At 42.0% G+C, this 18,498-nt stretch overlaps 1 pseudogene; it reads left to right on the top strand.

Moving 5' to 3' along the window:
- The first annotated feature begins 3,091 nt into the window (after positions 1 to 3,091).
- LOC140502160 (sodium/glucose cotransporter 1-like) overlaps positions 3,092 to 18,498 on the top strand; it is a 49,923-nt pseudogene continuing 34,516 nt past the window's right edge.

The raw sequence follows: 18,498 nt of genomic DNA, 5'->3' as shown, positions 1-18,498 counted from the left end.
TTTCACTAACATCTGTTTTATCTTTTTACACATCTATCCCTTACAGATCAACAAGCAGGTTCACATGAAATTAAACTATGAAAAACTAGAAATTGAGCCACAAGATCTAGTTCTATTATAAGCAACTCTTCTAAAGTACCATGCCTGCTACTCATTATTTATGGAGACAAGAAATCCCACCAAAGTTATGTAGTCTAGGCACCAAAAGACGAAGCAAATACTTATAATACTCAGCAGGTGGCAGCAGAGACTTCTAATATCTCTAGGAATATTTCTAGGCAGAGGGGGTCCTCAGAAGACACAGGAATCTAGAATCTCTGAGTGGGAAGACATCTCAGAGGCTATGTAGTCTTACCAGCAGTTGACTCAGCATCCCTTTTCTAACACACCTCCTGATGGTTATCCTGTTTTCCCTTGAAGAGGAGAGAAGGTGAAAGGAATGACCATTTACTAAGTGATGACTATGTCACTTCTGCTCAGGGTTCTACAAATAGAGGTCAAGGAAAGGAAAGGCTGGCACATTTAGTGGCGTCACATTCCATTCTGAGACACCACCAGTTGTTAGGAAGTTTTTCCTTATGAGGATATTAAATCTGTCCCTTTAATTCTCCCCACGCCCTGAATGGAGCCTCTGGAGCAAAGTAGCGTAAAGGTAATACTTCTTCCATTTGTAAAAAAAGGAGGTTATGCTAGATGACTTCTGAAGTCACTTCCAACTCTAGATATAAGAAGCCATAATCCCTTTCTAAACCTCGGTTTCCTCATATGTCAAAAAGAGATGATTGGGCTGGAAGACTTCCGAGGTCCCTTACATCTCTTTTTCTATGTGTGACTCTATGTCTCCATCACTTCATAAGCCTGGTCAATATTTAAAAATTTAAAATTGAAAAATTATCACATTATCCCCTCTATGTTTTCTCTTCTATGGGCTAAATATCTGCATTTCCACCAGTGATGTCTGGTTATCCTACCCCAAACAGTTTATCAATGTTCTCTTAAAATCTGGGATCCAGGACTGAGCACACCCCTAACCCAATGTAGTCTGACCAGGGCAGAGCCCAATAGGACCACTGCCTCCATGGTTCTGGACACTTTGATATCTGAAGGCAACCCCATCTTTCAGCTTTTTGGTTGTCTTATTGAACTGCCTCCTCCTATTGGGCTTGTAGTCTATTAACTCTTCCTTCCCTGGGCTTCCAAACCCCCATGATCTCTTTTTTCCCTGAAAACTCTTGTGTAATCATGTCTTACTCATCTTTTACCTGTGAAGCTAATTTTTAATCCTGCTCCCTTTTTTTCCACTGCTGGACTCCCTATTAAGTTGAAATTTTGTAAGATTTCATCTAATGTTCTAGTCTTTTGGAATGTTTGCCTTCTGATAGTATTGCTGAGAACATCATTCCCACCTTTGTGTAATCTGCACCAAAGTTATAGATAAAATAATTGACTACCACAGGGAACAGCAAAACCTTGGCCTTCCAGTTTTTTAATTTACTCAACATCTATAACCAACTTTATTCCTCCATTCTCTATATAGAGATGACCATCCAATGGATCTTGTTAACACCTACAAATGTTTGATTTCATTGTTCAAGAATTCTGAAATTATTTATCATATTGGGGTCAGAATTTATCAGGGCAACCTTCATTAACTAAGGGTCCCTGCCCCTAACAATTGATGAAATTACAAGATAAAGGTGAGGTAACAGTCACATTTGTAGCCTGTAAAGAGTGCTCCCCTTTCAGATTTGGGGATGTCATATTTTCAACTGGTAAAAGACATGGATCTTTCAAAGTGTGAGTGTATCATTTTGTACCATGGAAAGGACATGAGACCCTGAATGGCATAAACTGAATGGTCTATTTCCAGATGATAAAAGGTGTGAATCACTGAATAGGCTGATGGACTCAGATTCAGCAGATCCAGAAGTGACTTAAATACTATCTCGGGCCTCTTGGACTTTAGAGTGCAATAAAAGACAGAAGGCACGTACGCAAGTAAGCACTAACATATTAGAATATCAAAGGAGTCCAAAGCTCCAGCAAAGCAATCTGCCTTATCACCCCAAGGGAATCACTTTCAGTAGAATCTAGGGGAGTTTCTTGGAGGAGGTGAGATTAGAACTGAACCTTGAAGAATGGAGAGGCCCTTTACAGAACTTAGGGTAACTGGACAAGGGGATGTCTAATGGACAAGGAAGTGTCTGAGGCCAAGTGGAATTTAGGACTTCTTGACTTCAGGGTCAGTGATGCCTAGCTGCCTCCCAATCAAGATCAAAGGGAGGTGGTCTCAAGGTCTACATGCAAAGGGAATATTGCCAGGGATCCCTGAGTCTGGGGATTGCTCATAGGTCCTCTGTTCCAGAGGATCCTCTGCCTCTACTTAGCACACAGAATGTAAGAACCAGGAGGATTCTAAGAAGAGAGAATTTCAGAACTTGGAGGATCTTAGGACAAGGAATTTCATAGCTGGGAGGTCCCTTAGAATAGAGAATGTCAAGACTTGGAGGGGCTTTAGAATATGGAAGGTCAGAGTTAGGAGGGCCTGAAAATAGGAAATGACAGAACTGAGAGGAGCCTGAGAAGAAAAGACTATCAGAACTGGGAGGGGCTTTAGAACAGGCAACACCAGGACTGGGAAGGTCCCTAGAACAAGGAGTGTCAAGCCTGGAAGGGATCTTAGTACAAAGAATTTCAGAACTTCAACTATCCTTCGGATAGAGAATGTCAGTGCTGGGAGGGACCTTGGAACAGAGTATGTCAGTGGAGAGGGACAGTAGGGATGATTCACTCCAGCCTCCTTTCACCATTAACTAAAGTGAAAACTCTACTCAGAGTGGGGAAGGAACTTGCCCAAGGTCACCCAAGTGGTTACTAGAGAGACTAGAGCCAATGACTCCTGAGTCCCAGCTCAGTGCTCTTGTGATAGCATTGGCCACTGTGTCCCTGGGCTTGCAAAATTAGAGGTTCCCCCCAAGCAATATTGCCATGCAATTCCTTTGCTTGGCTACATGGTGCTGGGGCAGGAAGTGGGGTGGGCTGCAGTCTCACTTCACTCAGACTTTCAGAGAAGGCAACTAGATTCGGCACCATGCCGAGATTAGAAAGCTGGAGAGCTGTGGTGAGGACAGTGAATGCTCATGACCTTCGTCTCAGAAGTCCACAGGCTCAAAGCATCTCAGTGCTGCAAAGGGTCTCCCAAGTGAATGAGGCCATCCTTTCTGTCTATAGCAACCAGGAGAAACTTTCAGCTCCACTTGGCTTGGGGACCTCCATTTAGAGGGACCCACCAGAGCCCATGGGACAGCTCTGATTCTGCAGAAGTTCTCCTGACATCCAGCCTAAATCTGCCTTGCCACAACCCACCCCCTGCTCTGGTTTCTGCCATCTGATGCCAAGGAGCAGAATTCTCTCTAAAAAAATAACAATTTCTCTTAATAGCTCTGGGAATGAGGGTGATGAAAAACAACAGATATCAATAAAATTGAAATCATTAAAAAATAAAGCCATATGGAGTGGTATCCTTTGTTTTTAGATTATCTCCGTTTCTAAATAAATCCCTCCTCTCTTCCCTGTTTACGCATCCATTCCTTGTAACAAGAACCAAAAAAGAAAGAAAATAACAAAGGACAATTCTGTAGAATCAACCAACACACCACCCAAGTCTGTTGGTAGAACCACAACCATACCTAGCACTTCTGTAGGCTTATAAGGTTTGCAAAGCACTTTACAAATATCCCACTTCATCCTCACAACAACCCTAGGAAGTAGGTCCTACTTTTATCCCCATTTTACAGATGGGAAAACTGAGGTTAAGAGAGATCAAGTGACTTTCCCAGGGTCACATAGCTAGTAAATGTCTGAGGCAAGATTTGAACTCGGATCTCTCTGATTACAGGTCTAGTGCTCTGTCCATTGTGCTACCTAGCGTCATAGTCCTCCATCTCTGCAAAGAAGGGAAGATGGTGAACCTTGTTATCTTTGGGGCAAAGCTTTGTCATTAAAATTACGTAATATCCAGGTTCTTTTCTATTCTATCCATTTATATTTTTGCAGTGGATGTGGAGTAGCTTGGTGGTGGGGATGGAGTCAGGAAGAGTCATTTTTCAGTAGTGTCTGATTCCTCATGACCCCTTTCGGGATTTTCTTGGCAAAGATACTGGAGTGGTTTGCCATTTCCTTCTCCAGCAAATTTTATAGATGAGGAAACTGAGGCAAATAGGGTTAAGTGATTTGCCCAGGCTTATATAGCTACTAAGTTCTGAGCCTGACTGAACTTGGGAAGATGAGTCTTCCTGGCTTCTGGGCTAGCCCTCTAGAATATTTTTTTTCTTCTAAATTATGAGACTCCAACTTGCACTAGGAAATTTGAATCAGGAAGAACTGTTCAAACCCAGCTGATGACACTTCTTTCTTGGCCCCAAAGGGGAGAACCAGGAGTGATGGGGGGAGAGGGAGGGAGAAATGGCAAAGGGGCAAATATCAACTTGAAGTAGAAAGTTCCTAACATTTGGAGCTGTTCCGGGGGGACTGGGATGTCCTGGGAAGTAATGGGCTTCCCCTTCTGGAGGTTTAGAAGCAAAAGCTGGATGAGCATTCCTTAGATGCACTGGTCAAGCAAGAATAGCACTGAATGACTTCTGGTTGCCCCTTCTGACTGTGAGGTTCTGTGACTCCAGTGTATGTTCATTCAGTGGGCACCTCAGAGACCAACCATCCAAGTTGAAATTCCACAAGAGTCTGGTCTCAAACATGCCCAACCAATGATCATCCAGAACCTTTGTGAAGACTTCCAAGGATACAGACCCTACTGCCTCCCAAGGCAGCCCTTCACACTATTGGAACAAGCTCATGTTCTGTCTCACTCAATGTAATTTTTCCTCAACCTCAGTTTCCTGATGTGTATAATAAGGGCATTGGACTTTATAGACCTCAAAGCTCTGTTCCAACACATCTGTGATACTATGGCAGTCTTGTGTGGAGTGGAGGAGCAAGTCCTGGGAGTACAGAAGGCTGGTGACCGGAATGTCCAGGCCAAAGTCATGCAGTAGTGATCACACTATTGTGATTACACAGGTGTTCCACTTTCAGGATGGAGAATTCTGAAATTTCTCTGTGGGGGACCATCCCTTCCTAGATGCATCTCTCTCTTTGTCCCTCACTTCTAAATCTATTGTTCCACCTCTGACCACCACTCCTTCTCTGGCTTTCCTTTCAATTCTTGATATCTTGGTTGGTCAGCCTGATGTTCTCAAATCCCTTGCTCCCTTGTCCTGTCAATGTTCATGCCTCACCAAACCCCCATCGTCCACCTCCTCTACCCTGACATCTCAGCAGCTGAACAGAGTTGAAGAAAGTCATATGACTGAGCCAGCCAGATCCATTACAATTAACATTCCTTAACTTCAACTGGACTCTCACATAACAAAGCAATCCCTTTAATCCTCACTAATTGAATCTCTCTCTCTCCACAGACACTCTTCCAAACCTTCTCTTTTCTCCCTGATCCTCTCACACTTCCCTTCTTTTCCTACTCAAACCTGTCAGTAGAGGACATCTCATGTATTACTGAGAAAAGAGAGGCTCCATGAGCTCCTTCTTCTCAACCAGTTCTCTTCTCATATCCATCCCTTTTTCTTCACTCTAGTGTGATCCTTCAGAACCTCTGTCCTTGACCATTGCAATAGCATTTCAGTGGGTGTCTCTGTTTTCAGTCTCTCCCTTCATCCATATGGCTGCTGAATGGATACATCTAAAGCACAGACCTGATCATGTCATCCTCCTACTCAAGAAGCTCCTGTGGCTCCCTATTGCCTCTAGAATGAAATAAAAGCTCTTCCATTTGGCATTTAAATTCCTTTACAATCTCACTCCAGCTTCTTTTTCTGGGCTTATTCCACATTATTCCTCATCGTGCACTCTCCAGTTAAGTCAATTTGCCCATTTGCTCTTCTCTGTTCACTATATTTTGTTTCCTGTCTCCATTACTTTGCATAGCCTGCACCTCATACCTACAAGGCCCTTCCTGATTACCTCTATCTTTTAGAATCCTTCCTTTAAAACTGATTCTGTTGTGTATCTTCAGCTCTGTTATATCTTGCGTCCAATTTTCTCCTTTCTACCCAGGTCATGTTGAAGACCAATTAGATAGTGGGAGGCTTTTTCTTGGCTGGTACGGACATGGTGTGGTGGCCAGTATGTCCCACTCCATACCCTTGTTATTTATTTGAACAATGACTGTTTCAACTTCACATGTCCAAAACAGAACATATTATCTTTCCCCTTCTGTCTCTTCTCTTGTCCAAATTTCCTTATTATCTAGAATTTAATCACCGTCCCAGTACCCATGGCTAATAGGAGTTATTTGGAATTTTTCACTATCTCCCAATCTGTTTCACTATCATTCCAATCTGTTGTCAAGACATGTTACCTTTGCAGCATCTTTTGAATAATCTCCTTCTCTCCTCTGACACTATCATTCCTCTGATGCAAGCCCTCATCACCTCCTGCCTGGACTACTGCAAAAGCCTGCTGGTGAGTCTGCCTCCTCAAATTGTTTCCAATCCATCCTCCATTCAGCTACAAAAGTGATTTTCTCAAAGCACAGGGCTGACCATGTTGCTCTCCTACTCTGCAAACCACAGTGGCTCCCTATCATCTCCAGGCTCAATCCTTTGTTTAGGATTCAAAGTCCTTCATAATCTGGTCCCTTCCTACTTTCTAGTGCTCTTATATCTTATTCCCTAACACATATTCTATAATATATCCACACTGGTCTATTTGCTGTTCCTCATTCATGACACAAGATCTCTTGAACCCAGGGTACTACTTTGACTGTCTCTCATGACCACAATACTTTCCCTATTCATTTCACTCCCCACCCCAATCCTTCCTTACCCCAACCCCATCAGCTTCCCTCTGAAGCTCTCATGCATATCTTCTATGTATATAATTTTTTTTTCATTTTGTGTATCCATTGGACTAGGAGCTCCTGGAGAGCATGGACTGTCTTTTCCATTTCTTTGTATCTCCAGTGGACACTCAATAAATGCTAGTTGACTAATTGATTGTTTAAATCTCTGGTCCTCAGTTAAAAGTTGGTGTTCAGAGGTGGAAACAAGATGGTGGAATACAGCCAGGAACCCAGATGAACTCTTCCAACATTCCCTTCAAAATAACATCTCAAACATTTGGAGTAGCAGCACCAACAAAAGGTCAGAGTGAGACATTTTTCCAGCCTAAGATGACTAAAGAGGTCAGCAGGATAGGCTTGTAACCTTGAGATAGAAGGTAGGCCAAATCCCACATGGAGGCAATGCCAATGGCAGACTTCTGAGGTGGCCACAACACTGGTGGTGGCAGCAGCAGTGGTAGCAGCAGCTTTGGGAGCTCTCAGCCCAGAGGGGTAAGGACGTTGGACAACTGGTCAGAAAGAGATTAAAGGGGACTCTTTTTTGGAACCAAGTGGCAACTTTATTTCCTATATACAGGGCAGAGAGGAGCACTTGTGGTTGGTCATTAGGGAGTGGATGCCTTGGTCACAGTTCTAGGGCCAAGAAGAATGTTAGCGTTTTGTAGCTACAGGGGAGTAGGGGCTCTTCCTGGGTACAAATTTTGTCCCACAGACAAGGAGAACAGTGACTATACATCTCCCAGGATCATTCCCCTTGGAAGCACCTAAAACTTGCAGCCTCACAGACTAAATCTGAAAACAACAGCATGAAAATGTCTGAAGTTTGAACAGTGCTTCCCAGAAGAGCAAAACCCAATTTTGACAGAAGATTCAAAGTCAAGAAATTGATTGAGAAAATGCACAAACAACAACAAAAACAAAAGAACTTGACCATCAAAAGCTCCTATGGTGATAGAGAAGACCAAGACACAAACTCAGAAGAAGATAACAGTGTAAAAACAGCTACAAGCAAAGCCTCAAAGAAAAATGCTAATTAAACTCAAATCCAACAAGAATTCTTAGAAGCATTAAAGGAAGAGATTAAACTAGTAGGGGAGCAACTTGGAAAAGAAATGAGAGTGATGCAAGGAAATTATGAAAAGAGAATTAATAGCTTGGTAAAAGAGGCACCAAAACACTGAAGAAAGTCTTACCTTAAAAACAGAGCTCCCAGGTCAGGAAGCAAATACTGGAAGCAGTCAGAAAGAAGCAGTTCAAATATTGTGGAGCCACAGTTAGGATCACACAAGATTTAGCAGTTTCCACAGTGAAGGAGTTGGGAGACTTGGAGTAGGATATTGTGGAGGGCAGAGCAGCAGAGATTACAACTAAGAGTAAGCTATCCAAGAAAACTGAGTATAATCCTCCAGGGGAAAAATGGATATTTAAATGAAACAGGACTTTCCAAACATTTATGATGAAAACACCAGAAATGAACAGAAAATTTACATTCAAACAGAAGACTAGGGAAATGCAAAAAGCTAAACATGAAAGAAAGGACTCAGTAAAGTTAAACTTTATATATGGGAAGATGACACATGTAATTCCTTAGAATTTTGTAATCATTAGGGCAGTTAAAAGGAATCTATAAAGAGAGAGGGTATGAGTGTGAGTTGATTATGTTGGGATGATCTCAGAACAAAAAGAAGGGGTGAGAAAGAGGGATACAATAGGAGGAGGGGAAAAGAGAGATAGAATGGAGAAAATTTTCTCATATGAAGGGCTTGCAAGAAATCCTTCATAATGAAGGGGAAAATGGGAAATGGGTGGACAATTCTTGATCTTCATTCTCATCAGAATTGGTTCAAAGAAGAAAGCCTGTAGAAACACACACACACACACACACACACACACACACACACACAAACACACTCAGTTGGGTATAGAAATCTATCTTACCCAATAGGGAAATAAGAGGGGAAAAGGATAAGAGATATGAGAGGGCAGAGTAAGATACAAAAAAGGAAGGTGTATTAAAGGAGACGGTAGTTAAACTCAAAACAGACTTTAGAGGAGGGACAGCGTAAAAAGAGGGAGAATGATAAACAGAAGAAAACAGGATGAAGGGAAATACATAGTAATCATAACTGTGAATGTGAATGGGAGGAACTCACTCATAAAATGGAAGACAATAGCAGAATGGATTAGAAACCAGAATCCAGAAATATTTTCCTTACAAGTGACACACTTGAAACAGAAAGACACAGTTAAAATAAAGCGCCTGAGAAGAATCTATTATGTTTCAGATTAAGTAAAAAAGGCAGGGGTAGCAATCATTGCAGACAAAGCAAAAAAATTAGACCTAAATGAAAGAAATAATCAGGGAAACTACATTTGCAGAAAAGTAACATAGACAATGAAGCAGTATAAAAAAATTTTATAACAAATTTCTCTGATAAAGGCCTCATTTCTCAAATATTTAGGAAACTGTTGTTGTTGAGTTGCATCCAAGTTTCCATGACCCATTCGAGATTTTCTTGGCAAAGATACTGCAGTGATCTACCATTTTCTTCTCCAGCTTGTGGAGCAGTTAGGTAATGCAGTGGATAGAGGTCACTTCTTTGTGAGTTCAAATCTAAACTCCCTCTTTGCCTCATTTTCCTCATCTGTAAAATGACCTGGAGAAGAAAATGGCAAATCTCTCCAGTTTCTTTGCTAAGAAAAAAACAAATGAGGTCAGGAAGACTTGGACATGAATGAAATGACTGTACAACAATAGTGAAAAAATACTCTCCACTTTCAGAGAGAGAAGTATAATTTGAAGTACAATTTTCTCACTTTTTTTGACTTTATTGTTTTTGTGATATGGCTGCTCACACTTGCCTCTCCTCTGTATAGCCTACAACCATCCACACTGACCTCCTTGTTGTTCCTTGGACAGGACATGCTCTCTTTATATCTGTCTCTCTGTGTCTTCATTTTCTCTTTGTTTCCCCCCCACCCCATCTCTCTCTCCTCTCCTTCTCCCTCCTTACTTCCTTCTTAAATTCCCATCTTCCCTCCTCTCTCTCTCTCTTTTTCTCCCTCCCTCCCACTCTCTTGACCTTGGCCTTTTCATTGACTCTTCTCCCGTTCCTAGAATTCTCTCCTTCTTGGTCTCCATCTCCTGGCTTCTTTAGAAACTTTGCTCAAATCCCACCCTGCACAGGAAGCCTTTCCTAGTCCCCTCCCACTACTCGTGCCTTCCCACTGTTAATTACCCATTAAATAGGAAGGGGGCAGAGCTGGAATTTGAACCCAGGTCCTTCAGGTTCAAATTCAACATTCTTCCCACTACAGCCTCCCAGGTTCCATATTGATAAGCCTGGTGCATATTCCAAAGCCAAAGGGAATTGCTTTTTGGATTATCTGATGTTTGGGGTTATCGAGTTCCTCCTCCTTTAGTTGATGACCTTTGGCTCTCAGATGTGCTCTGAATGTTTGATTTACAAGCTGTAATAAAAACAATAATAACACTTTATATTTCATTTGATCTTTGTAACAATCATTGTTATCCCCAATTTACAGATGGCGAAATAGGCAGAGAGGTTAATTGACTTGCCCAGGGTCACACACAGAGAGTGTCTGAAACTGAATTTGCACTCCTCTCCACTGTGCCACATATCTGTGTGTGTGTGTGTGTGTGTGTGTGTGTGTGTTTGTATGGAGCTCTGTATATTATGATGGCACCTGTGTGTTTTGGTTTGTATCCATCAGAGGTGACATTGATTTCTGAAGAGTCTGCTAAAGCAGCCTGGCCACTTACTACTTGTATAACCCTGACCATGTCCCTCAACTTCTCTGGGCCTCAGCTTTGACTTTTGTTAAATGAGGGGGTTGGACTGGGTGACCCGTAACCGTAACTCCTTTCCAATTCTCTCTGATCCTGGGATCTGGCCGAGCTTGTTCTCATTCCATTTGAGGTAAGATGTCAACGACAGAAACTGGTTTCAGAGTGACCCTTCTCAGGGTCATTTGCATTTCTTTAGGGCTCAGACCTTCCAGCAAAAGGAATGAAGCTCTAAGTAGGAATTTTAATCACCAGAAGACAGAAGAGGTATGCTATTGTTAACATATAATATATATGTCACATGTCAGCTGGAGGATTTTCCTTGTTTATTTGTGTTTGTAAATGTGTGTATATACATGTGTTTTGTCAATATGCTTGTATGTACATTTTCAGGTTCCTGTGTACATGCATATTAGTATCTTGGTGTGCCTTTTTCTAAAGTGTGTGTGTGTGTGTGTGTGTGTGTGTGTGTGCATGTGCTATAGGTGTGCCAGCATTGTATGTCTTTTTGTATGTGCATGTATATGCCCATTTTTATAGATTGCATGTAAGTTCACCAATAATATCAAACACCCATTGAAGGAGGCTGCTTATTACAGGGAATTCTGAGAAACTCCTTCTTCTATCCAGACAAAGCAGGAGCCACTCCTCAGGCCTCCCTTCTCCAACTGAGTTACCCAAGTTGGAAAAATCCCAGAAGATACGTTCTGCTCCAGCCTCTTACCTTTCCTCTGTGTGTTTTTCAGATGTGTTTCTTGTAAACAGCATATTGTAGGATTATGATTTTTAATCCACTCTGCTATCTGCTTCTGTTTTATGGGAGCGTTTATCCCATTCACATTCACAGTTATGATTACTATCTGTGTCTTTGTCTCCATGCTATAACCCTCAGCCTCTGCCCCATTGATACTTTTCTCTCTCCTTTCTTCCTTTCCTTCCTTGCTAGTGTTTTGCTTCTGACCACTGCCTCCTTCCATCTGTCCTCCCTTTGCTCATCCCCACTCCCTTTTCTTTCCCTTTTCCTGTCCAGCTAGGTGGTGCAGTGGATAGAGCACCAGTGAGGAGTCAGGAGGACCTGAGTTCAAATCTCACCTCGGACACTTGACACTCACTAACTGTGTGACCTTGGGCAAGTCACTTAACCCCAGTTACCTCATCCTGGGTCATCTCCAGTCATCCTGATGAATATCTGGTCACTGGATTCAGATGACTCGGAGGAGAAGTGAGGCTGGTGACCTGCATAGCCCTCCCTCACTCAAAACAAAGTCAAGTGCAAGTCATGCCATGATTTCTCTGATGACATGGTCTTCTTCGCGATGAATACACACCTGCTCCCTATGGGGCAGGGCTTCTTAAACTTTTCCCACTTGCAACCCCTTATTGCCCTAGAGATTTTTTTTGCAACCTGGGTATGTAGGTATATAAAATAGATATGCATATCAAATATTTACTGATAATAAATCATAAAAAATTTATTTAAAAACAATTATTTGGTATACATATAATTTTACCACTTATTAAGGAAGAAAGCAAATTTGCAAATTTAGTGATTGCCAGTGGGATGGATGTGTTTGTTTATTTTTACATAAAGAATTAAATTATAGCGGAATATTTGATACTGCAGTACATAGAGCATCTTCAACATTTTGCAGAATTGATTGATATTTTGATTTTATAATCATCAATGCTGAGAACATCACTTTCATAAATACATATCACAAAATGACAGAGTTATCTTTAGGGCCATTCCAGAAATTGTTGGAAATTCTGTCCCAATCCCAAACCAAAATTAATTTATTTTGTGTGTACAGTAAAAACACTACAATTCACAACATGCAATAGTCTCAAATCTGAGCCAAGTGTTTCTGGCAGCATTCTTTAGTGTTACATGTCATGACAGCTTGCAAAGTGTGCATGTTGTGTGTTCAGAACCAAGACTGCAGTGAAGTTGCATGATGCAACATGGACAGGCACTGCCAGAATCACCTTGGATTCATTACGCATTTGATTTTTAGATAATTTTTGGTTGTGTGTTCAGAAACCTTTTTACTGTTGCTAAACTTTTTTCATGACCCCCACATTCAGTTACATGACCTCATGTAGGGCCATGATCTATAGTTTAAGAAGTGCTGCCATAGGGTAAGATAGAATTTTATACCCAGCTGAGTGTATATGTTATTCTCTCTTTGAGCCAAATCCAATGAGCATAAGGTTCAAACATTGCTTGCCTCTCTCCTTTCTTTCCCTCTCCTGTAATAAGTCTTTATACCTCTTCATGTGGGGGTAATTTGCCCTTTTCTGCTTCTTTCTTTTCTCTTCTCCCCAGACAATCCTTTTTTCAACCTCTAATTAATTTTTTATCCTAATATTAAAGACAATTTATACCCACACCCTCTGTCTATGTATACTCCTCCTAAATGTCATAATAAAGATACAGTTCTCAAGAGTTATAAGTACCATCCTCCCACATAGTGATGTAAACAGTTTAACCTTATTGAATAACATGCTTTTTCTTTTAAAGATTGAATTTTCTGTTCAGTTCTAGTTTTTCATCAGAAAAGTTTGCAAGTCCCTTATTTCACTGGATGTCCATCTCCTCCCCTGAAAAATTATGTTCAGTTTTGCTAGGTAGTTGATTCTTGGTTGCCTTCTGGAATATCTGTTCCTGCACTGTAGAAGCTTCTAGGTCCTGTGGAATCCTGACTGTAGTTCCACGTTACTTAAATTGTTTCTTTCTGGCTGCTTGCAGTATTTTCTCCTTGATCTGATAATTCTGGAATTTGACTGCAATACTCCTTGGAGTTTTCATTTTGGGATCTCTTTCAGGAGGGGATCGGTGGATTCTTCCAATGACTATTTTACTGTCTGGTTCAAGGGTATTAGGGGAGTTTTCCTTGACAATTTCTTGATAGATGCTGCCCAGGCTCTTTTTTTGGTCATAGCTTTCAGGTATTATTGTTGTTCATGTTTTGTTCTGGAAGAGGACCGATGACATCACAAAGGTAATGTCTTGACTTGCTCATGAATTGAATTTTAGTGAGGCAGAGCCCTAAGTTGGGCCATCTTTTAGAATTCTAGATTCTATCTGGATGTCCCACTGTTACTTTAGTCTTAACATGTCAACCAATCAATCAACAAGCATTTACTAAATGCCTACTATTCTCTGGGTTAGATGTTGGAATTACAAGGACAATGAATGAAACAATTCCTAGTCACAAAGAACTTCATGGTCTAATGGGAAAGATAACAAATAAACACATACAGAATGAATACAAGGAGAATACATCCAGATAAACCCAAAGTAAAATATAAGGTAGTTTGGGAGGGAGGGAATTAGTAATTGGGGCAATCAGTTAAGTCAACAAGTATTTATTAAGCACCTACTGTGTGCCAGGCACTCCTAAGCATGGGGAATACAAAGAAAGGCAAAAGACAGTCCCTGCCTAGGGGATGTTACAGTCATAAGAGATTTCACATAGAAGGTAATGCTTAAGCTACATGAGGTGGTGGAAAGAAGGGAGTGCCTTCCAGGTGTGTGGGATGGGCAGAGCAAGACCCAGAAATTGGAGATGGACAGTGGTATTTGATGGACAGAAAAAAGAGTTATTTGGCTGGATGCCAGAGTATCAGAGTGGGAGGGATCCCACTCTCTCATCCGCTTTCAATCTGCTTCTCCTTTCCTTTCCCTCTTTCTGGTAATGGTACCCAGGCACCCAAACCTCAAAACCCAAGTCATCTTTGATTTCTCACTCCTTCTCTCCTCTGCTCCCCTCATTCAACCAGTACCCAAATACTGTCATTTCTTTGTCTTCTCCATCTTCCCTAACCACCTCCTGCTTTTGGTCTTCATAGCTACCTTGGTCATTCACCCCAGGTGGTCTCCACTTCTCCTTGTATCAGCCTCTCCCTCCAATTCATCCTACACATCCCCACCAGGCTAATCCATTGAATGCAGAGATCTTTTTACTTCCCTCCCTCACTCAACACTGGCATATTTTGCTTGAGTATTTCAAACAATACCTCATTTGATCCTCCCAGGAACTCTTTGATGTGGTTGCTATTATTATCACCCTCATTTTGCAGATGAAGAAACAGGCTCAGAGAGGTTACATGACTTGCCCAGAGTCACACAGGACTTGACCTCATCTCTCTTGATTCCAAATCTAACTGGAATGAAAACTTCCCCAGTTTGTCTCTGTAATTTCCCTCCCCATCCAAACTGGTTCTTAGATAAGTGCCATTCATATGGTCTCTCAATGAGCTTCCCCTTACCCAATAAGCTGTGAATCCACAGAATCTCAGAGCTGGAAGCTTGGAAGAAATCGAATCCCACCCCTGTGGACCCTTCTACAACTTCTTGGGCAAGTCTCCTCCCAAGGCAGCCAACTGTGCCCAGCTTGCATTGTTAATAGTTCATCATATTTCCATTAGTTCTGCCCCTCCAGGACCAAACAGAACAAGTTTAATCCCTTTGCCAAGTGACAGTCCTTCAGATACTTTTTGAAATATATTTAATTTCCTTCCCCCACCCCCAACTCCTCCTTTGTCTGACATTCAAGGCCTTCTGAGGACTGCTTCTGATCTGTCCCTCCAGTCTCATACAACTGAGGGGAGCATAGCTTTGTTCCTAGTTCTATCCTCAGCACTTATTCACTAAACATTTATTAGGTGCCTACTATGTGTCAGGTGCTGAGCTACATGCTGGGGTTACAAAGAAAGGCAGAAGACATTCTTTGCTTTTGAGGAGCTCATGGTCATAGTGCCTGGCCTATGGTAGAAGCTTAAATACTTATTTACTGATGGATAATTAAAATGTAATAAACATTTGTCGAGTACTGCTTCTGAGTAGAGTTCTGTGCTCTGTACTAGGGTATAACCTGCACTTACAAGATTACGCTGCCCTCAGGGAGTTTACTATCTAATAAGTTCATAGGGTTCATAGCACAATCTGTGGGACTTGCTCACCCCTGGAAGAGGACTGACTTGCCCTCACCCCTTGTCTTCACTTTTTGAAACTGAACCTGGGCTCCTCCCTGAACCCTCCTGTACACCTACTCTTCCCTGCCCCGACCCAGCATGTGCCTTTCTCTGAATCCCAGGAGTCTGGTACTCTACTCCTGGACCCACTCTACGACTCAACATCCTGCCCAGGAAGGACCCACTCCTCGCCCCCTAAACCTGGTGCAATCCCTCTTCTGCTCCACCCTCTACTGCTCCTCTGCCATCCCCTCCTCCGCCAGACCAAGGCTGATCATTTACCTGGAGCCCTGACATGGGCGCTGTCCATCAGATCCTGGCTTAACTGCTACCTGCAGACTGGTTCTTATTTTCACTCTGTTCTCGCCTCCCCCAGTCACTTTGTTTTAACTCCCTACACCCTTTATCTGTGTTCTTATTGTTCCCCATATAACTTCCTTGAGGGCAGTGGCTGTTTTAATTTTGTCTCTGGTGCTTCCTGACAATTGAACAAACATTCATAAAGTGCTTCCTGGGTGTCAGCGACCCAAAGACAAGAGGAAATTGCCCCTGTCTTCAAAGGGCTCATTGTACTGAGGATTGGTGGGTAACATGAACACCGATAAGCAAATACAAATATATAATATATGTACATATATAGCACATTTTATATCTAATGCACCTACCATACATAGCATCTAAGAGATGTGAATATATGATATCTATATAATGAACTTATATTCATGGTTATATCCAGCAAGTCCAACTACCTTGTGATTTTAAAAGATAACTGATTGGTGAGACAGGAGTCATGCCATTACGCATAGGCTGGCTTCATCATTACATTTATGGGATTGCAAAGGTATAACAGCCAGCACTCTAGCATATTCAAGATGATCTACTAGCACAGGTTCTTGGATCTACTTTTCTTAAAGGAAAGCAACTTTTAAGGAATCACCAATCACTTTAATTAAATGTATATATTATTCACTTAATTCAGGGGAAAAGTCAATACCCTGAACTTCAGAGAAAATACAAACAGAGAAAACAGTACAAAAACCAGCAGATAGGGCTTCTAACTGTCTGACCATAAGCAATACATGTATTAAAGATCAACAGACAGATCCAACTGTCTGACCATTACAGATATACATATTTACCAGAGAAAGAAGTATCAATATCTGTGTTTTCAAAGCTGGGGGGCTCCTTAATAGCTACTCAGAGTCTCGTCTGGCCAAATGGCATGAATACCCTTTTAATGAGTGAGCCCTGAAGCAAAATGCTAACCTCAGAATATATAGAGAGCCCACATGCTTCAGTGCCTAATTACCTAAAGATGTAAAAGCCTTCAAGTAAACAAGTCTCCCCTAGGCAAGTTGTCCTTAATGGGCTCCAGTGAAGCCTATTAATGGGTGGGAAAGATCTTCAATCCTATTAACATTACAAAAGGTAGGTTGGGGGCTGGGTTTATAGAAAAAGTTGTAACAGTAATAATTCATATCAGACTGGTACATTCTGTTACTGATTTCATTGATAGGGGTATCATCAAGTATAGATTTGGAAAGGACCTTGGGCTCAAATAAAATCCAACTTCTCCATTTTACAGATGAGGAAACTGAAACTCAGAGGGGGAAAGGGACTTTCTAAAGCTGGTAACTTAAATCCAATTCCTCTGACATCCAATCCAACACTGCCTACTATACCAAGCTGCCTCCCTCTCTACCCTAGGCAGATGGAGAAGCATTCACTCTATAATTCAGGGTCTTACTTGGGGGAGGCTCAGAAGGGTGATTTGTTCCAGGCCAGTCACTATGGTATGAGCCCGCCAACCCCTGGGCTAAGTGCTAGGGGCACAAAGGCAAAGGTGAACAGTCTATACCCTCAAGGGGCCTTACATTCTAGTCAGAAGGACAATATATACATCCATAGGCACACACAAAAGAGATACAAGATACTTTTGGGAATGGGGAAGGCAAACAGCATCTGGAAGATCAGAGAAAATCTCATGTGGATGTTTCAGTTTTGTTTGGAAGGTGAAGAAGGCACATATTCCAGGTATGAGGAACAAAGGGGACAAAGGCATGGAGAGAGGAGATGGATTGTCCAAAGGAAGAAACTGAAAGGCCACTGTCTGGGTCACACACAGAGTATGTGGTAAGGAGTAATAATAGCCATGATGGCCAGAGCCAAGATGGGGGAGTATAGGCCATGACCTAGCTGAATTCTCCCAGCATTCCCTCCAAACAAGTTTAAAATAATGCCTTAAATAAAATTTTGGAGCAACAGAGACAAAGAAAGGTCAGAGGGAGATATTTATTTGCCCTAAAACAACTTTAGAGGTCTATAGGAGAGGTCTGCCACATCAGGGTGCATAGAAGCCTAGAGGATGGTAGGACCACCAACAGTGGGCCTTGGAGGTGGCCACTATGGCAGTAGCAGCTTCAGGAGCTCTCAGCCCAGAGACAGTGAGGAGCTGGTCAGAAAGAGATTACAGGGAACAATTGCTGGCACTGGGTGCAGCTGGAACTAATTTGCAAGTCTATTCCTCATAACCAGTTCTGAGTTGCAGTTCCAGGGCAGAGAAGAGTGCTGGTGGTTGGTCCCAAGGGAACAGGGACCCTGGTCTCAGTTCCAAGACAGGAGCAATAGTAGTATTTGTGGCTTTCTTGGTAAAGAGCAGAGTATAGACAAGGAGAGCAGTGACCACACTTCTCCCAGGATCACAGTATCTTGGAAACACTAAACCCTGCAGACTTCCAGAACTAACTCTGCAAACAGATCCCTGAAGAAGCCTGATGCTTGAAGAGTGCCTCCCCATCAC

Source organism: Notamacropus eugenii, chromosome 4 (genome assembly GCF_028372415.1).
Source record: "Notamacropus eugenii isolate mMacEug1 chromosome 4, mMacEug1.pri_v2, whole genome shotgun sequence".
NCBI lineage: Eukaryota > Metazoa > Chordata > Mammalia > Diprotodontia > Macropodidae > Notamacropus > Notamacropus eugenii.
Note: the sequence above shows the minus strand (reverse complement) of the source record. Positions and strands in the feature narration are given on the sequence as shown.